This window comes from Nothobranchius furzeri, chromosome 7, assembly GCF_043380555.1.
Source record: "Nothobranchius furzeri strain GRZ-AD chromosome 7, NfurGRZ-RIMD1, whole genome shotgun sequence".
Lineage (NCBI taxonomy): Eukaryota > Metazoa > Chordata > Actinopteri > Cyprinodontiformes > Nothobranchiidae > Nothobranchius > Nothobranchius furzeri.
The window spans coordinates 62,206,769-62,233,807 of NC_091747.1; the positions used below are offsets into that span (position 1 = coordinate 62,206,769).

General features: G+C 44.3%; 1 protein-coding gene across 2 annotated transcripts in view; it reads right to left on the reverse strand.

Annotated features, from left to right (window-relative positions):
• Positions 1-27,039, reverse strand: part of drosha (drosha ribonuclease III) — a 287,001-nt gene that overhangs the window by 128,020 nt on the left and 131,942 nt on the right. The window contains exon 1 of one of the 2 annotated variants that reach the window (XM_015955511.3): positions 185-336. The exons of the other annotated variant lie outside the window; for it this stretch is intronic. The gene's annotated coding sequence lies outside the window, so the exon portion shown is untranslated. Of the gene's footprint in view, positions 1-184; positions 337-27,039 lie in introns of those variants that run through there. 2 annotated transcript variants of the gene reach the window in all.

Here is a 27,039-nt window from a genome sequence, read left to right on the forward strand (position 1 = left end):
TAACTTCAACGCCAACAAAACAACTACGTTTGTTTGAACCCCAGAAAAGCTCATAGTAAAAACTGTTGAAATGTTGCTACAAATATTATAAATCTAAATGATGAAGCAACGATAAGTCCACGACAGCTAGCTAGTTAGCAAACATAGTTAGCAAACATTCCCAACATCGTACGTTAGAAATTACCTTAGAGTGCAAAAGAGAACTCAAAGAAAAATCATATGGTCCCGTATTTCGTTCCAAGCTGAGGTGTTTAGGTTACAGTGGTGTGAGGTATATTAAACAAAAGTATAAAATAAGTGATATTAATCTGTGAGGCTGTGCTGCGTCTAAAAATCCATGCTTGCGGGGAGCCTATTTCGAGTCGGAACGTTTAAGTGAAGAACACGAGCGGACCAATCACAATTCAGGGATTCAGAGCAGAAATTAACGTTCCAGATATCCAAATCACATTCTCACTGTCTAGAATGAACACGTGAGATTCGGTGCTGTCGCTGCACCACACAAATGTGTGAATTTAATCTTGTTTCACTTTATGGGTCATAATTCATGCTTTCATGTACTTGTGTCAGACATACTCTAGAGGGCAGCACAGGATATGTTTCATATCAGGAGACCAACCCGAGTAACTACCATGGAAACGCACCAGGTTGACACAAAACATTTATTCCTTATGGCTAAATCTCTGTATTATTGAGGGAATATATAAACTTTCGATTTTGAAAAACAGTTTATTCAAAAATTAAACATTAATCTTCTGCCTCTCATCTATCTGTTTGTCTCATGGGGTGTTACTGAGTGCTAAAACTCTGCTTGTTAACCCCAGCTGTGGTCAGATTACTGCTTAGTAATTCACAGCTTGTTGTTGTGAAAGGCCAAAGGTCAAAACGCTTCAAACCACACAGTTTGCTTAAAGGAGTGGGTTCTAATCGCCCCCCAGAGAGGAACGCTGATGGTCTGGGGGCGAGCTCAGTGTGCGGAGCATGAATGGCGTTATGATTTGGCACATTTAGTCATGCAGCCTGTAAGTAAAGTGAAAAACAGAGACAAGGGGGTTGGGGGGTTTCTACTGCCTAAATGTTAAATATTCACATCAAATCATTGGTGTTGTTGCTGTTTTAAGCATCAGAGGAAATTAACCCAAAGTTCAATGCTGTAGGCTCAATTTAACGATCAATGTTGCTGTAGAGGCCAGTGGGAGGGGCTTAGAAAAAATATATCCATCTATCCAACCATCCATTCACTTGCGCTTATTCGGGCTCGGGTTGGAGCCTAAGCAGAGTCCCAAACAAACCTCTCCCCAGTCACTTGGGCCAGCTCCTCCGGGGGAATCCCAAGGCGTTCCCTGGCCAGGTGAGAGACATAGTCCCTCCACCGTGTCCTGGGTCTACCTTTAGGTCTCCTCCCAGTTGGACGTGTCCGAAAAACCTCACCAGGGAGGCATCCAGGAGGCATCCTGACCAGATGCCCGAGCCACCTCAACTGGCTCCTCTCAAAGTGGAGGAGCAGCAGGTCTACTCCGAGCCCCTCCCGAATGACCGAGCTTCTCACCCTGTCTCTAAGGGAGAGCCCAGCCACCCTGTGGATAAAACTCATTTCAGCTGCTTGTCCTTGAAATCTCGTTCTTTCGGTCACTACCAAAAGCTCGTGACCATAGATGATAATCGAGAGCTTTGCCTTCTGACTCAGCTCTCTCTTCACCACGACAGATCAGTACAATGCCAGTATCACTGCAGTTGCAGCACCAATCCGCCTATCAAGCTCATGCTCCAGTTTTCCCTCACTCGGGAACAAGACCGCAAGATACTTAATGTTTCTGAAATATAAATGATGAAAAACGACCAACTTTATTTTAAAACTGGGTCAAATAGTCAAATTCATGCTTTTTAAAAAAAGTTATTTAACCCTCCCACTGTCTTTGTGGGCGTGACCCCGCGAGGAAAGTTGACCACTGAGCAGGATTGATGGTTTAATCCTTGATGTCCACGTGGCACCTCACCCCTGCCACGTGGACCCAATGCGATAAACCATCAATCCGGCTCAACGATCAACTTTCCTCGCGGGGTCACACCCATTAGGACAGTGAGAGGGTTAAAACATTAAAACTGCATCTCCCCACTTTAATCTCAAAATTTATACCTTCCTCTCATAGTTTCAACTTTGATCTCAGCATTTACTCTCAACAAAACCAATCCTTCTCTTTCTGTGCCCCTCTGCCACCCCTACCCTGTAATTATAATTCCTGGACCTGCTAAATATAATGTAATTGTATCAAAAATCTTTGACCGTTAAAAAAAACCCGCTGCCTGGACGAAGGTCGGCTGAAACCCGGAAACAGGACAGGACCGTTACAGCCGACCAGCAGCCATTCACCTGAACTATCACGTATTTGTTGATTCTAAATCTTTGGAGATGCGAAGAGAAACCGTCTGAATCTTGTTCTTAGTTTTATTCCAGCAGTGATAGAGGCACTTAAAGCAGCTATTAGACAAGTTGTGGGTAATTTGGAGCGATAGCTTTTAAAGACTGCACCTCTGGCACGTTCCTCTTTTATCCGTGGTTGCTCAGACATTACACCCAGTCTGTATGAAAATGGACTTTTCTTTGAGAAGCAGGTTTAAAAAGCAGCAGACCTAAACAATTACAGGCTCGCTTTAGAGGTGTGCGTCTTTGTGGGAAACTGGAGACGTTGAACAATTGGAAAAGTTTCTTTCTACTGATGAAGCCTAATCTTGGTGTCAATCAGCTTTTGTTAAAAAGAGAAGGCAAAGCTTTAGCAGCGTCAGAGTGAGTGTGATTTTACTAAATCTTTAGACAGGAAGACACCAGTCTGGCTCTTTCTTTCTGTTGGAGGCACTGAGACGACGCAACGCTGTCTGATCAGTTTGTTCTGCTCAACGGTTTCCCATAAATCAGCTGTAAACCAAACCTGCCTGTTCCTTCTGCAGAATCAAACATTAGCACCTCCCCATTTAAGCTTTACTTGGTCTGATCCCACTTTATTCAGGAAGCCAAGTCTATTAAAAACCTCCTTTAACTTCAAACATTTTCTCCAAACATCCTTCCTTTCATGTGTGGTTAAAAATGGTGCGAGAAGCTATTTAATGATGCTGTCTCTCCTGCTGATATGTAAGGTCATTCTGAAGGTCGATGTGTCAGCTAGACGGAATTATGATCAACCGTTTTATCCCCGTTTGGTCTGCCGTCGTTTTGTCGATTTAGACTATTACATTTTAGTTTTGATCTTCTTTTAGGAGGCCTGAAGCATTCAAACTAAAGCTTTGGTGTTTTTCATGTTGAATCTTGTATGATAGTTGTAATTAAATAAAAAGCACGGTTTTCAGAAAACCTTTGAGATATTGTTAAAGGTGTGGAACACTCGTTTAATCAGTACATTTGCAGCGGTCTCTAGTGGGAATGAACACCTGGTAAGTCGTACTCGGGGGTGAAAAAACCCCGGTGCACCATTTCCTGGAACTAGAAGTGAGACACATCACAGCTGAGCTTCAGACGGCAGGTTTTGGAGTCTTACTTCCTGTTATTTGGACTAATCTTCTCTGATTGGCTAACAGCAACACGCCTCGTTGATGTTTTATCTCCACAAATAACACAAGCCTGGAGGAGTTCTGCTGTGTGGTGGAGTTGCTAATGCTAACGGTTAGCTTCTACTAGCTGAGACATTCTCAGCGGTTCCCTGGACGGCAAACCAACAACAGCCTTCCCCGTCATGAGCCAAGATGGTTGAATCCATGAATGTTAGGTGACAGCGTGACGTAGATCTGTTAGGATTTTCTAATCCTAGAGTTTCACCGTCTGTTTTCTAGCAGAAGCTAATGCAGGAGATAGGTGTAGGAGACGATTTTCATGTTCAGCCTGCATGTAAACTCAATGTGACTCATTAGAATCAGAAATTATCATTAAAACGTGTTTTTTTCAGTGTTCCTCACCTTTAATATTTTTTCTGTTCTTTTCTTTTCATTTCTAAAGCATCAAAGAAAAAACAAAAATCCTGAAACGTGTTTCTCGAAGTATTGAAAATGAAAACTGTATTTCTGTGTCACTCCCAAAACACAAAGACATCAGAGAACTAGCGTTCCACTGCTAAGGCTTGTTAGCATAACTGTTGTAAATAAAGCTGCTTCACCTGTAAATCCTGTTGACATCAAACTTTCCTTTATTCCCATCAGTATTCTCAAGAGTCTCACTCAGGAGTTTGTTCACGTCAGACGGCTGGAACAAGTTTCACCATAAAAATAGGATGAAAATAATCCTGGAATTATAACAAACAAACATTTCTTATGTATTATTTATAGAACATTTGTTTAAAGAGCAAGTCACCCCCTACTAGAGTAGTACTCTGCTCCCACTTCCTGTTTGAAAAATGCAACAAATGCTGTTGCCTAGCAGACCGAGAGGGCAGAGCCGCTAACAAATACACACACACACACAGGCTGTCTGGATTCAGGGTCTGCATCCTTCGTCGGCCGGTTACGTCACAGCGCCGCGACTCGGCCTGTCCCAATTTGAAGACTCCTTCAAATGCGGTCGACGAATCCGGCCTTCTTTTCGCCTGTATGAAGGATTGGTCCGGTGTATCCTTCAGTGGTTTACATTTCCCAAGATGCCTTGCAGGTCGGACGGAAGAACTTTTAAAAACGATGGCGGACAGTGAAGCGGGAGCTGTCGGAGAGGATTGTGCATATAAATGTCAGTATAAACTTAAACTGTTAGGTTAAGGACTTTTTGTGATGCATGAACGTTATTTTAGTTAGAAATGTTACAGTAAAAGTGCTTGTGTTGCGGTCTCGGCTCGTATGTTCGGCCGCTCGGTGTCGTACTTCTCCCGCTACGTTTCCCCCTGATTTTAATAGAAGTTTGTATTTTAGGGACACATAAAGAGAAAGAGAAAACCAGGGAATTTATTAAGCTTAGGGCGGAGATGGACCACATGTTCACTGGAGCAAAGTATTCGGCGGCTGTGGCATGGAGGTACAATAACATCTCATATTTTAAGTTGAGTTATTTCTGCGAAAACATGAAAGGAATAACCCGTTGTCCTCTTTTCTCTTCCTGTTTTTTTTTTTCTTACATGTTTGTTAAGACTATTCTGGAGAAAATGGGCATCCAGGGGAAGGTGCCAGCGATGACCAGCTTCTGGAGCTGATCAGGGAGGACATGAGGCTGCAGAGGGAGGCAGAGCAGCAGAGGGCACAGGAGAGAAGGGAGAACTTTGACAGCTTTTTACTTTGCTAGAAAAAATGGTTAATAAAGATTAAACATGTACATATAAAATAAATATCTAAATAAAATCAGCTCTGTGTTAAACTCTTGAATTTTATTTTTGTTTACAAATGTGAATTGTTTACTAGAGGGTATCCACTGGGTCTTGAAAAGTCTTAAAAGGTGATAAATCGGTTTTGGTCAAATGAAGACCCTTAGAAAGGATTAAAAACTATTATCACATCTTTGCTCAGGCTCAGCTTGTCGAAAGTATTTTCTCTGAATTAGCTCTCCAACAGTCAAGGAAATGATTAAAAATCTAAATAAAACTTCGAGCTCCATCATTCAAAGTTCCTTCTCCCTTCTGCTCAGCGGTTCCACGGTTGCTAGGCGACGGATCGTTTGCCGAGGGAGTGGCGGTAATTCATGAAGGCTAGGCCTGTCCAACTTCACAGCCGTTAACATCCGGTCTACTCGGCTGACGGAGGACCCAGCCCACGTCGGCTGAGTAGGCTGGGTCCTTCGAAGGATGCAGACCCTGAATTGAGACACAGCGACAGGCTCACAACAGCATTGTGACATCATATGGTACCAGCTAATGTTCTAGGGTACCTCTTAGCCAATAGCGATGGCAGATTTAAATTCAAATGCAGTGCAGAGTTTTTACCTGACAACGGCACAACACCAACAGTGATTGAAATTTTAACTAAAATGCACTAAAGTGCAAAACTAATGACGACACGTGTCTGCAGTATCCCCCAACAGAAACGCCCACACACGGATCAGAGACGTTACGGGGAAAAAGAAACAGAAGGGTGAGTTTTCATCTGTGGTCAGCAGGACTCCATCAGCATTCACTTCAGGTCTCTGGCAGCATCAGCATTCAAGGCTTTTTCCTCTGGTGGACCCTGAAGGTGACTTTCTGGATCTTTGAGCCAGTCTTGATAAACAACCCCACCCCCATCAGACATGTTCTTATGGATGTTTCGTTTAGCCTGAATCACAGGGTCAAGGGTCGGTTCTACAAAGCTGATGCTAAGGTACATCGTAAACGTTTTCTGTTAGACATTTAGCTCCTGTAACCATTAATTGATGTAAACCATTAAACACAGAGCAGCTTCCTGCTTCTCCACCCTACTAGTTGAAAGTGGAATTACAACTATCGTTGACCTCCCTGCTGTAGCTAGTGCTACCGACAAGCTAATGCTAACATGAGCCAAATACTTAAATACCGTAAATCCTCTAATACAGGCCGGTATTCAATTAAAGGCCCGGTCTCTAATTTTGGCCGGTGTCGGAGTCAGCAGAGGTAAATAATGGCCGGTCTCCTATTGTGGCCGGATGGAATGTGGTAACAAGCAAGTATAAGCGTCCCTACGGTAGGGTTATAGTCCCCAAATCAACCAGCAGGAGGCAGTAGGGGTTCACGCAGACCTTTATTAGGCTTTATCTTCAACGCAATGTAAGGCTACAGACACGATGCTCTATCACGCTCCTACCACACAGAGTCACGGTGTCAGTTAACCATGCTAATTCAACCCGCTCCACAGAACACACATCACCTTCCCTGTGGCTTACATAACACTCACACAACACGCAAATCAGCACATAGGAACTAGCAGAATGATAGGAAACACATATAACACAATACCCAGAATGCACCTGGCTTACAACCCCAGCCAGGTCATTACACTATCAAGTTCAAAGAGAACATGCTGATTATGCTGCAGAACACTCTGGAGAGCAGCAGTAGGGGGTGTATGAACTACAGTAATCCCTCGTTTATCGCGGTAGATGCGTTCCAGACCTGGCCGCGATAGGTGAAAATCCGCGAAGTAGGGACTCCCAGCATGCCCCTCGCGGGGATTCCCTCCACGTCGCACCTACGTCACAAACCGCGGCTATAAACGGAAGTTGCCTTTCCAGCTCACCACTTAGTCATCGTTTCTTCAGATTCATGATCAGAGTTTCCAACCTACCGATCAATCCAACGAACTATCAGCTCATAGTAAGTTATCTTACTTACTTCTGGAAAGCCCGGCATTTCCGTGTCACTTCGTTGACGCTCGAACGCTCGGGGGTTTCCTAGATCAGCCGGCGTTTCACCGACGCTATCACTTCCGCGTCTGTGAAACCTCGCTCCCTATTGAATTATCGTATGATCACATTCTGTGATCAGCAACGCGCTGTGCCGGACCGTAGGTACTGACATGCGATCGTTCATGTCGGTTCATTTCCTTTAATGTTTTCTGTTTTTTATTTGCGCTAGATGTGTATCGCTGCTGTGGAGCGGGGCGCATCAACTTGTCCTCCCATGCACAGATCACTGATGCGGCCGGCAAGCAGGGAGCGCTCAGCTGTTTTCGCGGTCGGTAGATCTGCCTCCTGAGCACGGCCACAGTAACAATCAGGTGTCGCCACCTCAAAAACTAATTTAACACGCGATCGTTCATGTCAGTTCATTTCCTTTAATGTTTTCTGTCTTTTATTTGCGCCTGATGTGTTTCGCTGCATGCTGTGGAGCGGGACGCTGCGCGCATCACCTTGTCCTCTGACGCACTGATCACTGATGCGGCCGGCGAGCGCTCCGCTGTTTTTGTGGTCGGTAGATCTTTTAGAACTGCAGTTCAAAGGTAACTCATGAGGTGAATATATATGAACCCAGGCAGCAGTTTTTCTTTAGGATTGAGAGGAGATGCAGGAAGATAATAAACAGGCAGGACAGAAAAATAGTCAAATAAAAACAAGTTAGTTTTTGTACCTGGTGGTTGCAACAAACAGACACCATTGAAGGTAATCAGAAGTGAGGAACAGAAAATGAAATAATTATTTTAATGTTTAGAGCAGCAGGAACTCTGAGAGGCTGCAGGCACATCATTTAGTTTGCGGCTGCTGCGCAGGGGGAGGGGGGAGAGGGCTGAAGCAGGAACTACCGTTGTTAAAAGAAATGTGTTTAACTTTGAAAATGTGGGCGCAATTTTAATTGTCAAAAACTCCAGCGAACCATTAGCTCATTTTGCTCAAATAGAAATAGAGGCCTGCCTCTAATACTGGCCCTCCTTCCAATAAAGGCCTGGAGCTTGATGAGCTTGAGTCAAATACAGGCCCGGGCCTGTATTAGAGGATTTACGGTAAACCACAAAGTGAAGGTAAAATAACCACACTGTTGGGACAAAATATCCCAAATCCCAAAATATCACTACTTACAAGTCCAGAAGCAACAAAGCCAGGTCACCATCAGTCCGTGATTTTGTAGCCTCCTTTAGCTCCCTCAAATTAGCATTGGCCGCACCGATGTTCTCTCTAGTTTTAGCTCTTTGCTTCCCCTCCAAAGACATACTCTCTTGCATTTACTTCCAGACTCTGCCATGGTGCCAACAGCTAGATTTGATGCTTTTTATTGATGATCATCAAACTGAAAGTGCTAACTGCTAGCATATCAGCTGTATAGGGCACCTAGCAGCTTCACAAAACTAGCGAGTGCATTATTTGGTCAGCAGATGGTGTCAAATATAAAACGGGTCAAGTTTCGAACTCAACAATCAGTGAGATCAATGTTAGCTTAAAGTTTTGAATCTAGTGTTACTTTAATGATTACTCCAAATGTAAATGTTTGTGGCCTTGCCTTCAGGATAGACACTGAAAGAATCAAGTCAGCTTTTACCTTATTGTTAAATGACTTTTAATCAGAAAAAAAAATGTTTATTTGAAAGTGACTGACGTTTAAAATAATAAATAAGGATGTTTAATGTTTGTTCTTTTTACCAAACGCCTCATAAACCACTCAAGAAAAACTCAGGAAGTAAAAACAGGAAGCTTACTTTTACCCATGCTTTCGTTCTTTTTTAAACACAGAAACAGTTTTGTTTACCTGTTTGTAGCTACGGTTTCGCCGACAGCTGCCGGCTTCTTCAGGCTGATGCTGATGGTGGCGCGTCACTTCCTTCTCCGTTTATCTGCGGGAAGCAGAGGACGTTGTCGCCCTCTACTGCCCGCTCTCCCCTCTCCGACGATGCAGTCCCATGCGTGGTCCAGCGTGTAAACTCCGTCGTCCCTGTTCATGGTCCCACATCCACATCTCCTTATCTCTATTGCTTCCTTGATCCATCTTTTGTATTTTTGTTGTTCAGTGGTTATGATCCGTGTGCTGTCCCAGTCCATTATATGGTTTTCTCTTAAGCAATGATCTGTTACGGCTGACTTTTTTATTGTACTTTCTGCTTCTTCTTTTGCTGCTCTTGTGTGTTTACGATTTGCCTCTTTCTCACACTCCTTTCTGTGTTCTGTTGTCCGTGTATTGAGTTGGCGTCCGGTTTCTCCTATGTATGTTTTATTGCATATTTTGCATGGGATTTCGTAGATGACTCCACATTTTTGTCCAGCTGATATTTTGTCTTTTGGGTGTACTAATCTGTTTCTAACTGTTGTGTATGGTTTTGTTGGTGTGTTTATGTTGTGTTTTTTCATTGTTGCTCTTATTTTTTCCGTTATGCCTCTGATGTATGGTAGGGTTATCACTGGTTCTGGTTCTTGTCTTTCTGGGTTTCTGGTTCTTTTTTTGGGTTGTTCTTTGCTTTCTGTTTTTGTTTGTTGTTTTCCTTTGTTTATTGCCCATGTCGGGTACCTGCAGGTCTTTAAAGCGTGTTGTATGTGTTTGTCCTCTTGTTTACGGTCTCTCTCTTCTGTTATTATGTTTGCTCGGTGATATAATGTTCTGATTACTGACATTTTGTGTATGGTGGTGTGTTCTGATGTCCATAATAAATATTGGTCTGTGTGTGTTGGTTTCCTGTATGTGTTTATGTTTAGGGTCCCGTCGGTCTGCCTGGTGATTTTCATGTCCATAAATGCTATGCTGCCTTCTGTTTCTAACTCATAAGTGAATTTTATGCTGCCCGTGTCGTCAATATTGTTTAAGTGTGGTGTTAGTGTTTCTGTTTGACCTTTTGGTATGATTTCCAGTATGTCGTCTACGTAGCGTTTCCATACTTTTATTTTGCAGTTTGGGGGGGCGGTGGCTATGGCTTTTTGTTCCAGGTCTTCCATGAAAAACTCGCACAGGGTGGCTGATAACGGGTTACCCATGGCGAAGCCTTCCAGTTGTTTGTATATTGTGTTGTCGTATGTGAAGTAAGTGGAGTTAGCTACCAGTGCTATCAGTTGTGCTATGTCATCTGCTGTGAGGTTTGTCCTTTTATGTAAAGTTTTGTCTTGTCTGATTCTGTTAACTACTATGTCTATGGTTTTTTGGTTTGGTGTTTTTGTGAACAGAGATGTGACGTCATGTGAGATGAGTATGTCGTTGTCTTCTATTGTAATTTCCTTTAGTTCTTTTGCCAATTCTATACTATTTTTGCAGTGTTGGTCTGTATTTCCTAATAACGGGCTGATGATTCTGCTGATATCTTTTGCCATGTTGTATGTTGGTGTACCTATGCTGTCAACTATTGGTCTAAGTGGGGTGTTTTGTTTATGTATTTTTGGTGTTCCATATATTCTTGGTGTTATGTTTGCTGTGGGAATCCAGTGTTTGTACATTTTTTCTGTTATTTTGCCTTTTTCGTGCAGTGGCTTCAGTAATTTTTTCATGTTTTTCTTAATGTTTTCTGTTGGATCTTTTTTAAGTATTTCATATGTATTTTTGTCTTCTAGCATCTGTTTCATCTGTTGTTTATATTTTTCTCTGTCCATAACTACTGTGGTTCTTCCTTTATCTGCCGGTAGAATAATTATCTGTTCATTTTTGGATAAAGCTGTCATGGCTGATTGTTCTTCTTTTGTAATATTGCTGTGTTGAATTTGGCTGTTTTTTAATATCCCAACTACGTTATTTCTGAGTTCTGCTTTCTTTCCCTCATCTGTGATCTGTTGACATGCTAGTTCTGTTGCTACAATAAATTCATCATATGGTATTTCTTTTGGTGTGACTGCAAAGTTTAAACCTTTCTTTAATATGCTCTCTTCTGCTTCTGTTAGTTTGTATTGTGAAATGTTACATACCCATGAGTTTGGTGTGGAGTTGCCTTGTATTTCTCCCCTCTTTTTCTTGTTTATGAGTCTGTTTAACTTCTTTATGTGTCTTTCTTTCACTTTTATGAACTCTTGTTCCTGTTTTTCCATCATGTGTCCTTTAATTAGTTCCTCCATTTGTTTATCAAGTTTGTAATTCCTTTTCAAGTCCAGGTGTCCTCTTTCCAGTTCGTCCTCCACACGCCTCTGTTTGGTTATGACGTTCCTTATCCTCTCCTTGAGCAGTGCTCTCTGTGCTCTTTCTATTACATTTTGTGCTGTCTTGGTCCGGATCGGTGTTTTCAGCTGTAGGCTTGTGGGTGTGATGTTTTCGTCCCGGCATCTTAAACAGAAGCGAAGGTGGTTTCTTAGACGTGCGCGTTTCTGGTGTAATCGTTCCAAACGGCGGAAGTCCTTCGTTCCTTGTTGTCCGTATTTCTCTTTGAACATCTTAGGTGTGTTCTTGCTGTGTCTTTGTAAATCCATGCTTTCGTTCTTTTTTAAACACAGAAACAGTTTTGTTTACCTGTTTGTAGCTACGGTTTCGCCGACAGCTGCCGGCTTCTTCAGGCTGACGCTGATGGTGGCGCGTCACTTCCTTCTCCGTTTATAAACGTAAACCGTAGCTACAAACAGGTAAACAAAACTGTTTCTGTGTTTAAAAAAGAACGAAAGCATGGATTTACAAAGACACACCAAGAACACACCTAAGAAGCTTACTTTTACTTTTGGAGTCGACCACATTCAACATGGCCGCCACAGACCTTTAGCAGCACGAGCATAGCTGAAGCTCTGTTGGTGTTACAGATACGGAGCTGAAACCTCACGGCTGGGGGAGGCGACTGAAATCCTGCCAGACAGATTTGACCAAAACAACTTTAACAGAGGATGATCCAAGCTAAACACAGATTCCGTCCAGCAGCATTAAGCTTTTAATTCATTGTCTTTGTACTCATGTTTGTTTTAAATGTTAAACTCTGTGTCCTCCAGGAGAAGATTAAACCTCCTCTGAAGTGCATGTTAAACACCGCTCTGCCTCCAAATCTTCTTCCTGCAGAAAGACACGACACTAGGAGGGGGCTCTTGCATGTTTCGAAAGTGTGATTTAAAAACCATCAGTGAGCAGAGATCCTCAAACTAAATCTATCTGTTACCAAAACATGTTAATTATTAACCCCAGCAGGTCTTTTCATGCCGTTAACACGGGATTGCAACATTGGAGATGGGTGCTGGGTTTGCTTTCACCACATGTGAGAACCATCTGTGTGCATGCTGGGTTAGCAGTGGTCTGCATGGTTCTGGTAGCGCTGGTGCAGAAATAAACGCTGGGGTTTTCTACAGGCTGAGAGTAACAGTAACACCGACCTCACAGGGGAGTCGTTTCACCCATCAGACACTAAATAAGCTGCTCACACATCCACTAACAGACAGGTCAAAGTGTTGTTTAACAAATAAACACAATAAAAACCTGATTTTATAAAAGCTGTTCACTAATTTGAAATTTGCTGAACCATCTGCCTTCAGGAACAGGCCTGATCACACGCTAGAATCCTAAAAACCTTCAGAAGTTTTATTAAAGAGCAAGTCACCCCCTACCAGATTCTTTTAAAACTCCCACTTCCTGTTTGAAAAATGCAACAAATGCTGTTGCCTAGCAGACCGAGAGGGTGGAGCCGCTAACAAATACACACACACACAGGCACACAACGACATTGTGACATCATATGGTACCAGCTAACGTCCTAGGGTACCTCTTAGCCAGATTTAAATTCAAATGCAGTGCAGTTTTTACCTGACAACGGCACAACACTGACAGTTTTAGGCAGAAAATTTAAATTTGAACTAAAATGCACTGAAGTGCAAAACTATTGACTACACGTGTCTGCAGCACGATTAGACACACATTTATATAGTTCATCAGAAAAATAAAGTTGATTTGGGCGTGACTTGCTCTTTAGAGTAAAACGGCAGTTATGTATTACAATAAAAAGTAATCTAATTACAACGTAGTTAGTGTCTGTGGAGCCTTCAGGGTAAATCTGTGTTTTTAGATCCTTCACAACTTAAATCTGTTTTTAAAGACTGAACATGTCATATTTTAAGATGTTACCGACTAATATTGACACCCGGGGGTCTACCAGCTGCTAGCACAAGCAGATAACAACCATTGCCATGGTTCGCCGTTTAGTCCCAATTACATCAACGAGACTTGTCAATGTCAATGTCAAGTTTATATAGCACATTTCCAACAATCAGAGACTGCACAAAGTGCTGTACACAGACAAGCAGTAAAAATAAAATGATAAAACACTGAGAGCCTTCCAGTAGACCCTAAAATTACTTAACGATAAAATCAATTCATAGCAAGGGTAAAAAGGTAGGATTTAACAGAGACTTAAAAGCAGAAAGACTGTTAGCAGACCTAATCTGTAGGGGAAGGCTGTTCCAGAGCTTGGGAGCGGCCACAGAAAAGGCTCTGTCGCCTCTGGACTTCAGCCTAGACTTGGGAACAGATAATAGATGTAGAGAGGATGATCGGAGGTTTCGTTTGGGGACATGAGTGTTTAAAAGTTCCGACGGATAAGGAGGGGCCAAATTGTGTTGTGCCTTAAAACAGATCAGTAGCATTTTAAATTAAATCCTGTAAGTGATCGGGAGCCAGTGAAGAGCTTGTAAGACTGACATTATGTGATCCCTGCGTCTCCTACCTGTCAGCAAGCGAGCTGCCACATTCTGAGCCACCTGCAAGCGGTGAATTGACGACTGCTCCAGTCTATGATAAAGAGAGTTGCAGTAGTCGAGTCTCGACATGATTAGCAAGTGTAACCTTTTAAAAGTCTTTGAGTGGTAAATATGGCTTGACTTTACCAAGAACACGCAAATGAAAGAACACACTCTGGACAACAGAGTTTATCTGTTTATCAAGTTTAAAATGGCCATCAATGAAAAAAATCCAGATTTCTTGCCTGAGACACACAAAAGGAATCTAAAGGGCCAAAAACACTGTTTACCCCGTGCAACAGCCCAGGGCCACCAAAAACAACAATTTCCGTCTTTTTGTCATTTAAAGTGAGAAGGTTCAATTGTAGCCAGTTTTTAATATCTTTTAGACAATTCAGTAATTTGTCAAACGATGGCCTTCAAGAATGTAGTGGGACATATATCTGCACATCATCCGCAAAGAAGTGATACGCGATGCCATGATTATGAAAGATTGCACCAAGAGGCAACATATACAGCAAGAACAAGAGCGGGCCCAAAACTGAACCTTGAGGGACACCACAACTAAATTTCGCTGGAGACGAACAACACTGCCCCATATTTACAGTAAAAGTCCTATCTGACAGGTAGGACTTAAATCACTGCAACACTGAGCCCCGGATGCCAACGTCATGCTCTAGGCGGGATAAAAGGATCTGACGGTCCATCGTATCAAAGGCCGCCGTTAGGTCTAAAAGGATCAATACAGCTGATTGACCAGAATCGATAGTTAAAAATATATCGTTAAATATTCTTAAAAGAGCAGTCTCCGTACTGTGGTATTGCTTAAAATCTGATTGAAACTTGTCTAAAATACCATAATGGTCGAGGTAGTCCTGCAGCTGCCTGTAGACAATTTTCTCCATGACCTTAGAAAGGAAAGGGAGCTTGGAGATAGGCCTGTAGTTGGAGAGCACCATGGGATCAAGATTAGGTTTCTTTAAGAGCGGCTGAATAACAGCACGTGTAAAGACCAGCAGATAAACAAGTAGTCACATCATGCCCTACAGGTTAGAAATCGTAAGTCGCTTTGGATAAAAGCGTCTACTGAGTGAATAAACATAAACATAAACATAAGTATTTGTTATAAGTAAAATAATGGACCCAATTGTGGAAAAAACATTTTTTTAAAGTGATGGGTGGATACTATCCAGTGGGCTGCAGGAAGGTCTTGACTGGTGAACCACCTTTGAGATGCCAGAAAGAGACAACAGCTCAAACTGGTCAAAAGCAGTTGAGCATGGTTGTGAAGAGGCTGTGTCCATCAGAGAGGAAGGGGAAGATGATCTAAGAGAGGTGATCTTATCTGTAAAGAAATTCTTCAACTTTTCACAAATCAGAAAACTTTAGGCAAGAAGACTCACCAGTGGAGATAAGACGACTCAATACACTGAATAAGACCTGAGGCCTAAGGGAGTTATTCATAATAAGCATAGAAAAGTACTGTGTCTTTGCATGCTTTAGTGCACACTGGCATTCAGCACGAGCATCCCTAAGGGTATCCAGCGAGACATGTAGGCCGTCCTTTTTCCATTTTCTCTCAGCTCTTCTGCAAGCGCATCTGAGAGAACGAATAGAGTCATTCATCCATGGTTCTGGAGCACGCGCACAGCGCCGAGTGCCAAAAGGGGCAGTACAGTCTAAAATGTCAGTGCATGTAGAATTAAAACGATCCAAGAGCTCATCAGCTGAGATGTCGCCACAGTCCATCTGCGCTAAAAAATCTGCTTCGTTAAAAGCAGCAATAAAATGAGAGGCAGTTTGTGAGCTCAAAAGGCATCGGCAACGCTGTGACGGAGCCCGGCTCGGTTCAGAGATATCCACACATACATTAAATAATACAGGAAAGTGATCTAAAAACCGGGAGTCACTAATTTCAGTCACTTTAACATCAAGGCCGAGATAATATTAAATCCAATGTGTGGCCCTTTTCATGTGTAGGGCCTGACACAGATTGAATGAGGTTAAAAGAGGTAACTGCATAAACTCCTTAACCAGAGGTTTAGTTGCACAGCAGACGTGAATGTTAAAATCCCCAACAATTAAAAGCTTTTCAGCATTAAGAACCAGACCTGCCATGAAATCAGAAAAATCGGCAATACAGTTCTTATCCATCTTAGGTGGCCGATAGATCACTGCACAAAGTATAACAACATCAGACTGGATTTCAAATAGTTGAGACTCAAAGCTCGGATAAGCATTTGAAGGGATGTTTCGGCATCGAAATCTAGATTTCCAAACAGATGCCAAGCCTCCCCCTTTGCCCGACAGACGAGGGGAGCTATGAAACGCACAGTCAGCTGGAAGAAGTTCAGAGAAGACCACTGACTCACCATCCCGAATCCAAGTTTCCGTAAGAAATAAAAAATCCAACGCTCGTGCATCAAAGAAATCCTTCAGTACAAAGGTTTTATTTGTAAGAGGCCTGGTATCAAGGAGTGCCATCGAAAGAGCAGGCCCATTTCCATCTGGGAGTCTCACATGCTCCAAGGTCCGGAGGTTGGAAAAATCCACTCGTTTTCCGATTCGTGTGTAGCAAGGACCGGGGGCCAGGACTGGAGAGGAGAGGCACCGACCATCAAGCACGGATCCAGGAAGAACAGGGAGTATCCAGCGAGGGCAAAGATGCTCCAAACGACGAGCAGTACAGGAAGCCTGGGCCGGCCTCCGAGCAGCACCACGAGTGGAGCGCATGTAAGCCCTGAGTCCAATCAGCAGGCTACCCCGCTTCCCTCTTTTCCTCAAACGTTGCTTCGGAAGAGCAGCTGGAACAGCCAGATCCTGACAGGTAAGGGGAGAGGTGGAGGCTGGAATGAATGAGCATTTAACTGTCTTTGATTTTGCTCAAAGCGCTCATACATCTCTTTGATGTTCAGGAGAGATCGACGATCGTACACTAGCTGAGAGAGAGCATTATGCCAGTAGAAAAACAGAGAAAATAGAAGTAGGAGTTTGAAGGGGCTGAGCAGACGGCAAGCCGTGCACAGTGCTGGCGCCATCTTAATGGTGTTTAAGGCTCTGAATGGGTTGGCTGCTGCCTAGACAAACAAACGTCAAAAATCCTGACCAATGTTATGTTTTCACATATGTGAGCTAATTTTCTTTCACTTGGAACAAACTGATCTCTTGTTTAAAAAAGGAACCAAAGCCCACTGTAACTGAAATTTAAAACTGTATCAAACAGTGATGATAAAATTCTGAACCTTTGTTAAAGTTCCTACATCATGTTTGCATTTTATCTATTTGAAGTCTTTAAAGACCTCCTGATGGAAGGACGCACTCCAAGCCACACCAGCGACTGAACGTGTTGGCCCTTAATTAAACAGCCTTGAGCAACACCGGCTAATTTCACATGAAAATCTGCACACAAGAAATCTTGCTTTGCAATCAATAAGGTTGTCATGGAGGATCCTCTTCACAGTGGTGCTTAAGAATACCAAGCAGGCAAACTTCTGTAAGTCAGCACTTGTGCCAAATGGAGTTTGAAACACGGATTTTGCAGCCATATTTGTTTTACTGCGGTACTGCACCTTGGTGGCAAGCTGGTAAGGTGCTTTATAAATAAGTTGTCATTCAACTTATTGAACGACAAATATAATAATCATCGGTCATCCTTTGTTATTCCGAAGCTTTGCTTTTCTCGGAAAACAACGCGGTACCCGTCACTGCTTCGTGTGCCTTGGTGCGCATGGATAGTGGTGAGGTTCTGGGTTGGGCGTAAACGATCACGGTGAGTCGGCAGCACAGCTTTAAGGTGTGGTTTACACTATTAATGAACACATTTGTGAACACATGAATACAAAAGTGAGCTGCTTAGGGTAGCTGTTAACGTGGCTTCTTTAGCACATCAAGCCTTTGCGAAGGCTATGTTACAACAAAGCACTCTAGTCAGTGGATGACCTTGTTACCAAGGCAACAACCCGCAGACATCGGCATGCTGGTGCCATCATTTACACACTGGTACATCTACCAATACCCAAAATATCCAGTAACTAGTCGGTTATAAAGTAATGGTTTGTTTCAGCCTCGGTCACGATTCGTCGGTTGTGTTTCCTCCTCTTCCTCAGACCCACCGAAGCGCCAGTCCTGGTCCACCGGAGACACCTTTGGCTGAACTGGTCTTTCCCCTGTGGCTTTGTGCTGGAGCGGTGTGAACTTACGCTCCCATAAACATTCACCACATTAGCCGCAGGTCACTCCTGCTGAATGACTCAACGTTTAGCTGAACTGAAGTGGGAGTGAAGGAATCCAAATACACAGAAATATTATTTGTTTGTCTCCAGAACAGATTTTAAAATGTCAGCATCAAAAGAACTACAACACTTAACGGTAAAAGTAATTAGAAACCAGCTGTTTGTGGGATTTTTAAGGACTCTGCTTCTATCTAAACAATCAGAGGATTTACGAGGGTTGGGATTAGCTGGAAAAGGTGATTATTCTGCTTTGAGTGAAACTTCTGATGAACAGACATTTTCTGCAACAACGTGCACCTTGCTAGTTTTATTAATGACCTGGCCCTCTGCGGAGGACGGTGCTTTGCGTACGTGGGAACACATCATCTCTCAAAGCAACATGCGGGAGGGAAACACATTCTTCATTTGAGATTTTATTGAGCTGCTGGGAAGAAGAAATAGATTTCATGTGAAAAACAGAGGTCAGCAGGTCTATGTTGATGTAGAGAAGCGAGGCGCTCGCTGCTGCTGTCATTACCTTTAATTCTTAAAAGCATTCAGGTGAAGATGAACCGATTTTATTACCGTACGGGTTTACAGCTGGGGAAATGTGCAGGACTTGTTTTTCCTGTCGGCTTCCTTTAGGTAACCAGTAAAATATCGTTGACTCTGAATCAACTTCTGCTGAAAAACATGTTCCATCAATTTTATTTCTTTTCTAATTAGAATTTACATCCCAGCCATCACAAAGTAAATATGAAAGTAGCAGAGATCTCATTTTTCTGCCAGTCTTTAACGTTCAGGGGTCTCATTCATCAAGCTTGCTTACGCACAAAACGGGGTCGGAAAACTGCGTAAGCAACTTTCCACGCAAACTTTGGGATTTATGAAAGAAAACTTGGTGGAAAAATGTGCGCAACTTTAAGTTGACTAAGGACCTGGCTTACGCACATGTTGGACATGAGAGCACCTGCAGTGCTGCTGCTGAGAAGACACAATTATAAAATCCTGCAGCATTATCACTTTTACTGCTTCATTTTCACATAGAACAAGACCCCCCACACGCACAGACACACACACACACACACACAGCCTGAAGCGCATAATACGGAATGCAGAATATCAGCGGGGGGTGGGGGGGTGGGGGGGTGGGGGGGGGGGGGGCAGTTTGACACAGAATGTCATCCGTCTGTGACGGTGTGTGTCCTGTCACTGTTGATTGTACATGGGAGATCTCTGTTTGGCTGACTGGTTAGCACGTGACTTTCACCCGGGAGTCTGGGGAATCGAATCCTGATTAGACCTTTTTTTTTATATCTGCCACCGATCTCTCTTTTTATTTTATTTTATTTTTTTATTTTTTTCCCTGTGTCCTGTCTGGCTGTGAAGCAAGCAGAATTGATGTCTGAATGCTGGTGACAAGCCTTACAGATTTACTCTCAGGTGGAGCATCAAAGCGTCTGCTTTTAATGTCACGCCTGATACTTCTAGACCTGCAGAAAGAGAAAGAATAGAAGAAAAAAATGGGGCACACAACAATACATCCGGAGCAAGCTATCACTGCGTCAGCCTGATGATGAAATATAAGTTCAACATTGTTTAACTGAACAATCACACAATAATAAATCACAGTGCATTTAGTGGCAACGACAGCCTTAAGTCATGTGTTTAACGTGCCCAAGCCCATACTTTTGAGAGCACCATGTGAGCACCTGTGTGTGTACACGCGCTTGTTTATGTAAGGTTTCTCTACAGGAGCGTCCAATAGAGAGTGTGAGGGACCACAGATCCGCCCACCAAAGATGTGTAGGAGACGGGGGAGCTCCAAGTCCCAGAGATCCAGGCGCTGCCCCAGAACACAGGAACCCCAAGGAGACTGCAACCAGAAAGGCCCCCGCCCCCCTCGAGAGGCACAGAGGATCGCCCCGGGGGGGGGGGCTCAACCAGCAGCCTGCAGAGTCCCGGGAGATATCAGCGGCAAACCCACAGGCCCGCCCGCAGCCTCCCACCCCCTAGCCGGCCGAGCCCGGGACCCAGGGGCGACCACCCCCGCCGGGGACCCAGCAGAGCCCAGGGACCCAGACCCCACCAGGCCGCCACCGGGATTGATCAGGCAGACACCAAAAATCTTAAACCCCCTGACCTGGGAGCCACGAACACTCAGGCAGACCAAGGCACCACAACCCACACCAGGTGTGGCAGGGGGAGGGGAGACAAAGATCTATATCATCAAAAGAAGCCCCAGGAGAAGAGAACCAAAGACTTACAAAAATGCACGCCGGACATCCACTCATGCTCCCCATACACACCCTATTCACTCTGGTCCCGGTACTGCTGCATATTGGGTACAACCATCACCGTTTACCAGAGTTTGACCCTTTCTGCTGGGGTGCTGATGAGCAGGCTCCCCCGCCCAACGCTGAGCACAGCAACCCACCACCCCAGACCCCAACCAGACGGCCAGATCTCCCTCCTAGCCTCCAGCCCCAGGAAGCCAAGCAACAACAGAGGTGTGCTAAGACCCCCTAGTCTCCCTCCGCCTGCTCCAATATAGTGTTGTGTGTTGATGAGGTGTATTCCATGGCTGTGGTGAGCGGGCAGTGCGGGCATTGTCTGGTCTATGCCAGCTGATGCCACCGCACCACCCCACTTGCACCCACAGCCCTCGGTGTCTACAGGTTGCCACAGGAATGCAGAAATGGGGTCCATACCCGCACTCCCTGACTTGTCCACCCACCAAGGTCCTATGTGCATGTTTGTGTGATGATGTGAGGGAGCAGGAGGAGAGAAATATGCGGGGATGGGGAGGAATGGCTGGTTGGGCTTAGCCCTCAAGGGAGCCAGCTCCCCCACTGGCCCCAATAGGCACCTCTGTTGTAAAATTGCCACCCAGGGCATGGAGACCCCAGCCCATCCTGCCAGGGCCCAAAGCAGCAGCATTACAGAGCCTCACGGAGTCCGAGGGCACCAACCCAGCCCCACCCAGCAGAATATCTATGCCCATCCCTGCATTTGCACAACTTCCAGAATATATAAGACATGGGACATCCAGGTAAGGTTGGGTCCTCCCCCTCTCCTATGATGGGACAGCAGAGGAGCCAAGGTCTACCCGAGGCCCCTGAACCCGGGCCAGGCACTGCTGCATGTTCCTGCCTTCTTCCCGGTAGCATACCCGACCCCCAAGGCCCTGTCCAGATCCCCACACGAGGCCGGCCACCCACACACCCCGAGCCCCCAGGCCCCCACCCAGACCTGCCCAGGGGCAATGCAGCTGCCAGGCAGTGACCCATGGCCGCCACCAAGACCTCCAAGGGGCCCCGCTCACAACCGCCAGTAGTCCACCCCCCGAGGCAACCCAAGTACCACCAGAGGGGGGCAACGGACCCCCAGTCCCAGACACCCCCAGTGAACCCACCTCCAGAGAACATCTGGATACTCCAAACTCAAACCCTCCACCACCCATCTCTCTGAAGAACACAACATTGACGGCTTCAGCAGCGCTGTGCCACTCTTATTTTCTCTTATTTGTTTTGCAAAAGCACTTTCTTTCATTTCTCCACCTCACCCACAGGTACCTCAATTTCTGCTTCTGTGAAATAGCGCTTCCTTGATCTGCCTTGATCTACGGTCGCCATGTCATTGGCGGAGCGCTGCAACAGCCGGCTTATGTACATGCATGAGATCCACAAGGCACTTTGCATTGACCATTTATGGCAGTAAGTGGGCGTGGTGAGGGCGGGATGTGACTAAAATGCAGCTGAGAAACATTCTCGTTAGTCTCCGATTTATGAAGCGGAGATGTGCGTACTCCATGTTTGATAGATCACAAACCTGCTTGGCGTAAGTACTTTTTTTTTGCTGAGCTTAAGTACGGCTTTAGTAAGGATTCTACGCAATGTTTGATAAATGAGACCCCTGAGCTTTATAGACTTGAAGCTGTGTGTGTGTGTGTGTGTGTGTGTGTGTGTGTGTGTGTGTGTGTGTGTGTGTGTGTGTGTCTTCATATGGTAAATGTAACATTTTAACCTGTAGTGTGTGGGGACATCTGGCTGGTCCACACACTGACAAAATACCCCAAACGTGGTTTTAGAGGTTTGGTGTGAACTACCTTTTGGTTTAGATTAGTTTAGGTAAGGGTTAGGAATGTAACAGCTTTAGGGTATGGGTTAGGCATGGTGGAGTCACTAAAATGCATGGAAGTCAATGTAGGGTCCACACAAGCAGTTAAGTGTGTGTGCATGTGTGCATGTGTGTGTGTTTGTGTATTTCTGAACTCGTTCACTGCTACTGAAGACTAGAGCCGTCATTAGCTTTTTTTTACTGTGTGGGCGTCGGACGAGCCCCCGCACTGTGAGAACAAACATCTCAGCTCTAAAGTCGATCTTCATCCACATACGTCACACGTCACGTAATCAGGAAGCAGAACATCCATGTGTTAGGAGATCGTTTTGGGCCGCTGCTGTAAAAACAGTGAGGTGTGAACCGGAAAAGCTGCTGATCACAATTCAACAACGGATTATGAAAGAACGGATAACGCTCGAAACACGCAGATTCTTCCTGATGTAAGAGGTGAGTCTCCGGCTTTGTTTCGGTTGTTTTGGTGTCGACATCATCCTAGAGCGAAACGTTCTGTGACTCTTAAAAAAACAGTAAAAACGGTGAGAAACGCTGGCAGCGAATGAGTTAATCCCAGTAGTTTTTATGGATGTTTTTGCCGAAACAACAAAAGAAACGTTTCGAAATTCTCAGATGTTATCATTTGAAATAACTAAAATTATAGTTGGAAAGTTTCTCGTTTTTCCAAAATGTTTGTTTCTCAAACTTTACTGAAAAGATAATGAAGCAGCAACACACAGCTACTGGCTAAACTCGTCTTGTTTTGGGGTACCACCCAAAAGATTTTCACTGGCCCCCCATGAAAGTTTTCTAGGAACACCCCTGCTTGTGGACCAAGACTGAGAAACCTCTAGAAGGGTCTCAGCTTGCTCAGTGTGTGTTCTCTAATGTTTTATTATAATTATTTCTGTTATTCTTATGAAATAAACGTTACTGAGATCCTAAACATATCTAACACGGCGTGGAGGTTTATTATCACATCCGTATCTTTCCACCGTGTTGAACAGCAAAAGAGAACAAAACTGATAAAACTAATAAGAACTGCAACAGCTGAAAGCCTAAAATCAGCTGTTCCAGTAAAATCTGCATGTTTTTATCTTGCCCGTGTCTGTTCGGAGAGCAGCTGTCATGGTGTTACCACGCAGAATGAGTCAGAGCAGCCAGCAGTTTTACACGAGCTTCATCGGGAAAGACGTAGAGTTAAATCCCAGCTGTGCTAACCGATTTTCATCAGGAAAACCAGGAAGTGATTGTTCTTCAGAGCTATTCCAGCTTGACGGAGTCAACAGTGTTGATTCATTAATGACTTGTGTTTTCCTTTTTTTAATAATCCTGGTTGCTGCAGCAGTTTGGTCAGAGTCAAACCCATCACATTCGAGAGGCGGTGGCCTCAGAAGCAGCTCAGTCACGCTTCTCGCCAGTTTCAAGGCTTTTTCATGGAATTTGTTCTCCGCAGCCTCAGCTGGAAAATGTAACCGCTGCAATCAAACCCCTCCTCAGGCGGGCAGGTTGCTGAGCATCCTCTAACCATCACCTGAGTGTGAACATGTGGCATCATTATGATGAGAAGAGAGAGAGCTTTCTTCTGGTCCACGTTTTACTCTGAGTCACCTGCAGAAACTGTCTCACATTCAGGGAGACCTTCTGAAAACTGAAGGTTCTGCAGGGTGGAGGCCACTTTAATTAAGCTACGGCTCAGAAAAGGCATCTCCCGAGGGACGGTTTTAATGAAACGCTCGGGATCGCCTACAACTCACTCCAGTTTGGAGACAATCAGCCGCCACGGCTAACGGGGCTCACAGAAGAGGCTTTACCTGAGCCACTCAGCTGAAACCTGGTGTTCTTGTTGCTGAGATTGTTCATCAAACGCATGCTGAGTCAGAACGGGCTGCACAAGCCCTCACAACTATACCTGTTAATGTTGTTCTCAAGATTTGTCCCCAACAAACATAATGAACCACAACTCTGAATAAACAGATTATCTGAGCTCAGCTCCTGCAGCCATACAAGTAAGAAACCAAGGAGGCTGAACGATCTCAAAATTCAGCACTGCGCCTCGTACTAAAGAGGTTCGAACCTGACAACCAAAAACACAAACGCACGTCTCAGATTTACCCCCAAACTCCACAGGACCCCAAAGATGCCGTCTGTTTTGTGGCCACTAGGTGCCCTCAGCGTCCCTACCTGCTCTCCTGGCTCTAGCTGAGCCAGGTGACTTTGATTTCAATCAGTGATGCTCCCTGTTAAAAAGGTGCGTAAGATGATACGGGGGTGGGGGTGGGGGGGGGGGTGTCAGTAGAGAACAAGCAGGAGTGTTTGCTCTCCTCTTTCCCTCCTCGTACTGACGTTACAGTCTCGCTTTGCCTACCTCTGTGGTATCGACAGTAGCTTCCTAGTTTCTAGAGCTCGTTTTGAGTTTTCTTCGGCATCCTCGTTAGAGAGATCTAGCTCACCCTTTTGGTGGAGCTTTTTGTGTTAATCCTGCTCATTCTTTACCCGGTTTTAATCCCCGGCGCTTTGTGTTTAGTATTATTATTGTTGTCAAATCCCCAGTTTTGGACGTCTTTTGGTTTTGTATCGTTTTAGCCTTTTTCCTGCATAAAGCAGTGACTTTTAGTTAATAAACTCCTTTAAGAGAGTGAATCTTGGTTTGTTTCCTGTTCACAAGCACATTTCTTTACGCTCCCTATTAACATCATCTCCTAGTCGAGCTGGGGGCCGTAAAAACTGATGTAGACCATCTAGAAGCTGTGCACCCCGTTCCACCTTGGGTAAAACTACTGCTAAAACATGGCGGTGGTGGTGTGGTGGTCTGGAGCTGCTCGGTTTCAGGAGCTGGAAACATCTGAACCATGTCAGACCTTTGACCTTAAACAGGGAAACAGTCCATCCATTTCTCCACTCCTGGTTTGGCATGAAGAGCTTTAATCCTAATCTTAAATGTAAGGTCAGAACACCACCCTGCAGGATTTCATCCAGCCTGCAGGCCCTGGAGGTGCTCAGAACAAAAACGGAAAATCAGAAATGAAAAAGTCGTGCTTCTGCATCTCTGCTCTGCGATTGTCGGCTCAGGCTCCTGCTGCATCCTGTCCGCTCTGATCAACCCTCCACCTCTCAGGGATCCTGACCCGTCAGCCTCGGAAAACCTCCTCAGCTTCCCACCAACCCCTCCTCCCAAGTCCTGAATAAATTCCTTGTCGAGGACGAGGGTTCGTTTCTTTCAGAGATGCACCTTTATTCAGTAAAACTTGTGAAAATGCGTGTTTCATTTGATTTAAGCTAAAGGAGACATGGGAAAACAAGTGTTTCTGCACGCTAGGGGTTAAAATAAACAGATGTAGCGTGGTATTACTCCGGTTCTAACCTCCTGTCTCACAGCTGTCACACTACTCTGCTTTTCACTTTAAATGTAACGGAAAAGCCACGGACGCTCACAAACATGTGTGAAGTGAATTCTGACGCATCGACACAAGTTCACCTCAGACAACCTGTAATTTATAAACGTGTAAAGGAACGTTTTTAAAATGTCAAGATATGAAATGTATGATTTCTGAGTTTAACCTGACAAAGAATTTGTTGGAGAGGATAAAGAATCTGTTCTTAGACTCCAGATCCACGAAAAGTGAGTCTAAATTCACACGAAACTAAAGTCTAACGAGTAAAAGAAGATAAATCCTCACATGAATTATTTCCGGGGAAACAAGAAGGTTTTCTAAGTGCTTGTGTGACACCCACAAAGTGTGGTCACATAATTTTGTTAAAGTATTTAGTGGTGTAATTTAGTAAAAGTAATAAAATAAGAATAGGAAAGTGTGGGGTGCAATACCGAGGTTCTCCACAAGGTGGCGGGGGGGATGCGAGACGGCTAGTGGAGCGCTGTGTCCCATCTACCGTTATTCGGGAGCAGCAGTTCACAGAAACCACTCCATTCTGATGTCTCTGTCTTTTTTTTTTTTTGCATTTCAGGTTAGTAAAGTGCACCCAAGCATACAAATCCACCTATATGAGGTGCGCCATGAGTTTATAAATGTAGTGACGGTTGATAGTTTATGCTAAAGGTTCAGTTATAGAGTTAATTGGACGTACATAGCCGTTAACGTTTTATGCCCATAGTCTAGCCTCACAGGCAAATAGCTCAACTGGTAAGGTTGTGAGCTATCCTAGCTTGAATGGGTTTAATAGAAATTTATATGTTCAACAAATGTTTAATTGATAGAAGGGTGCTGAAGTAGGTTTAGTTATTATAATAGAAAAAGTGGAGTTTAATGTTGTTTCGGGTCAAAAGAGTGCTTCTTGTAGCAACGGCTAGGTCACACTGGTGAATATATATGAATGTTTGATTGTGCATTGTCTTGTAGCCAAGCCTAAATGTTAATGAGGTTGTGGAAACTGTAAGGGAAAATGATTGAATACTGGTTTAGTGGAAATGAAGGAAAAGTGAGCACACACACATGTAATGTAAAAGGGAATATATTCTCCTGAGAAAAGATAATTAAAGATTCGGGAGCAGCAGTTCACAGAAACCACTCCATTCTGATGTCTCTGTCTTTTTGTTGCATTTCAGGCACCCGGACGTTCCCTCAATCATTTATATTTAAGCTGTTAGTGGGGATTGTGCCAGCCCGATACCTGCAACACTTGTTTTCACCTGGAGCGAGTCGTGAAAACAAGTTAAAACATTAAATCCTGTCTCTCCTCATGCTGATCTGCTCTTTCAACCTGCAGCAGAGAAAAACAACCATCGATTAGACAAACTCGCCACCG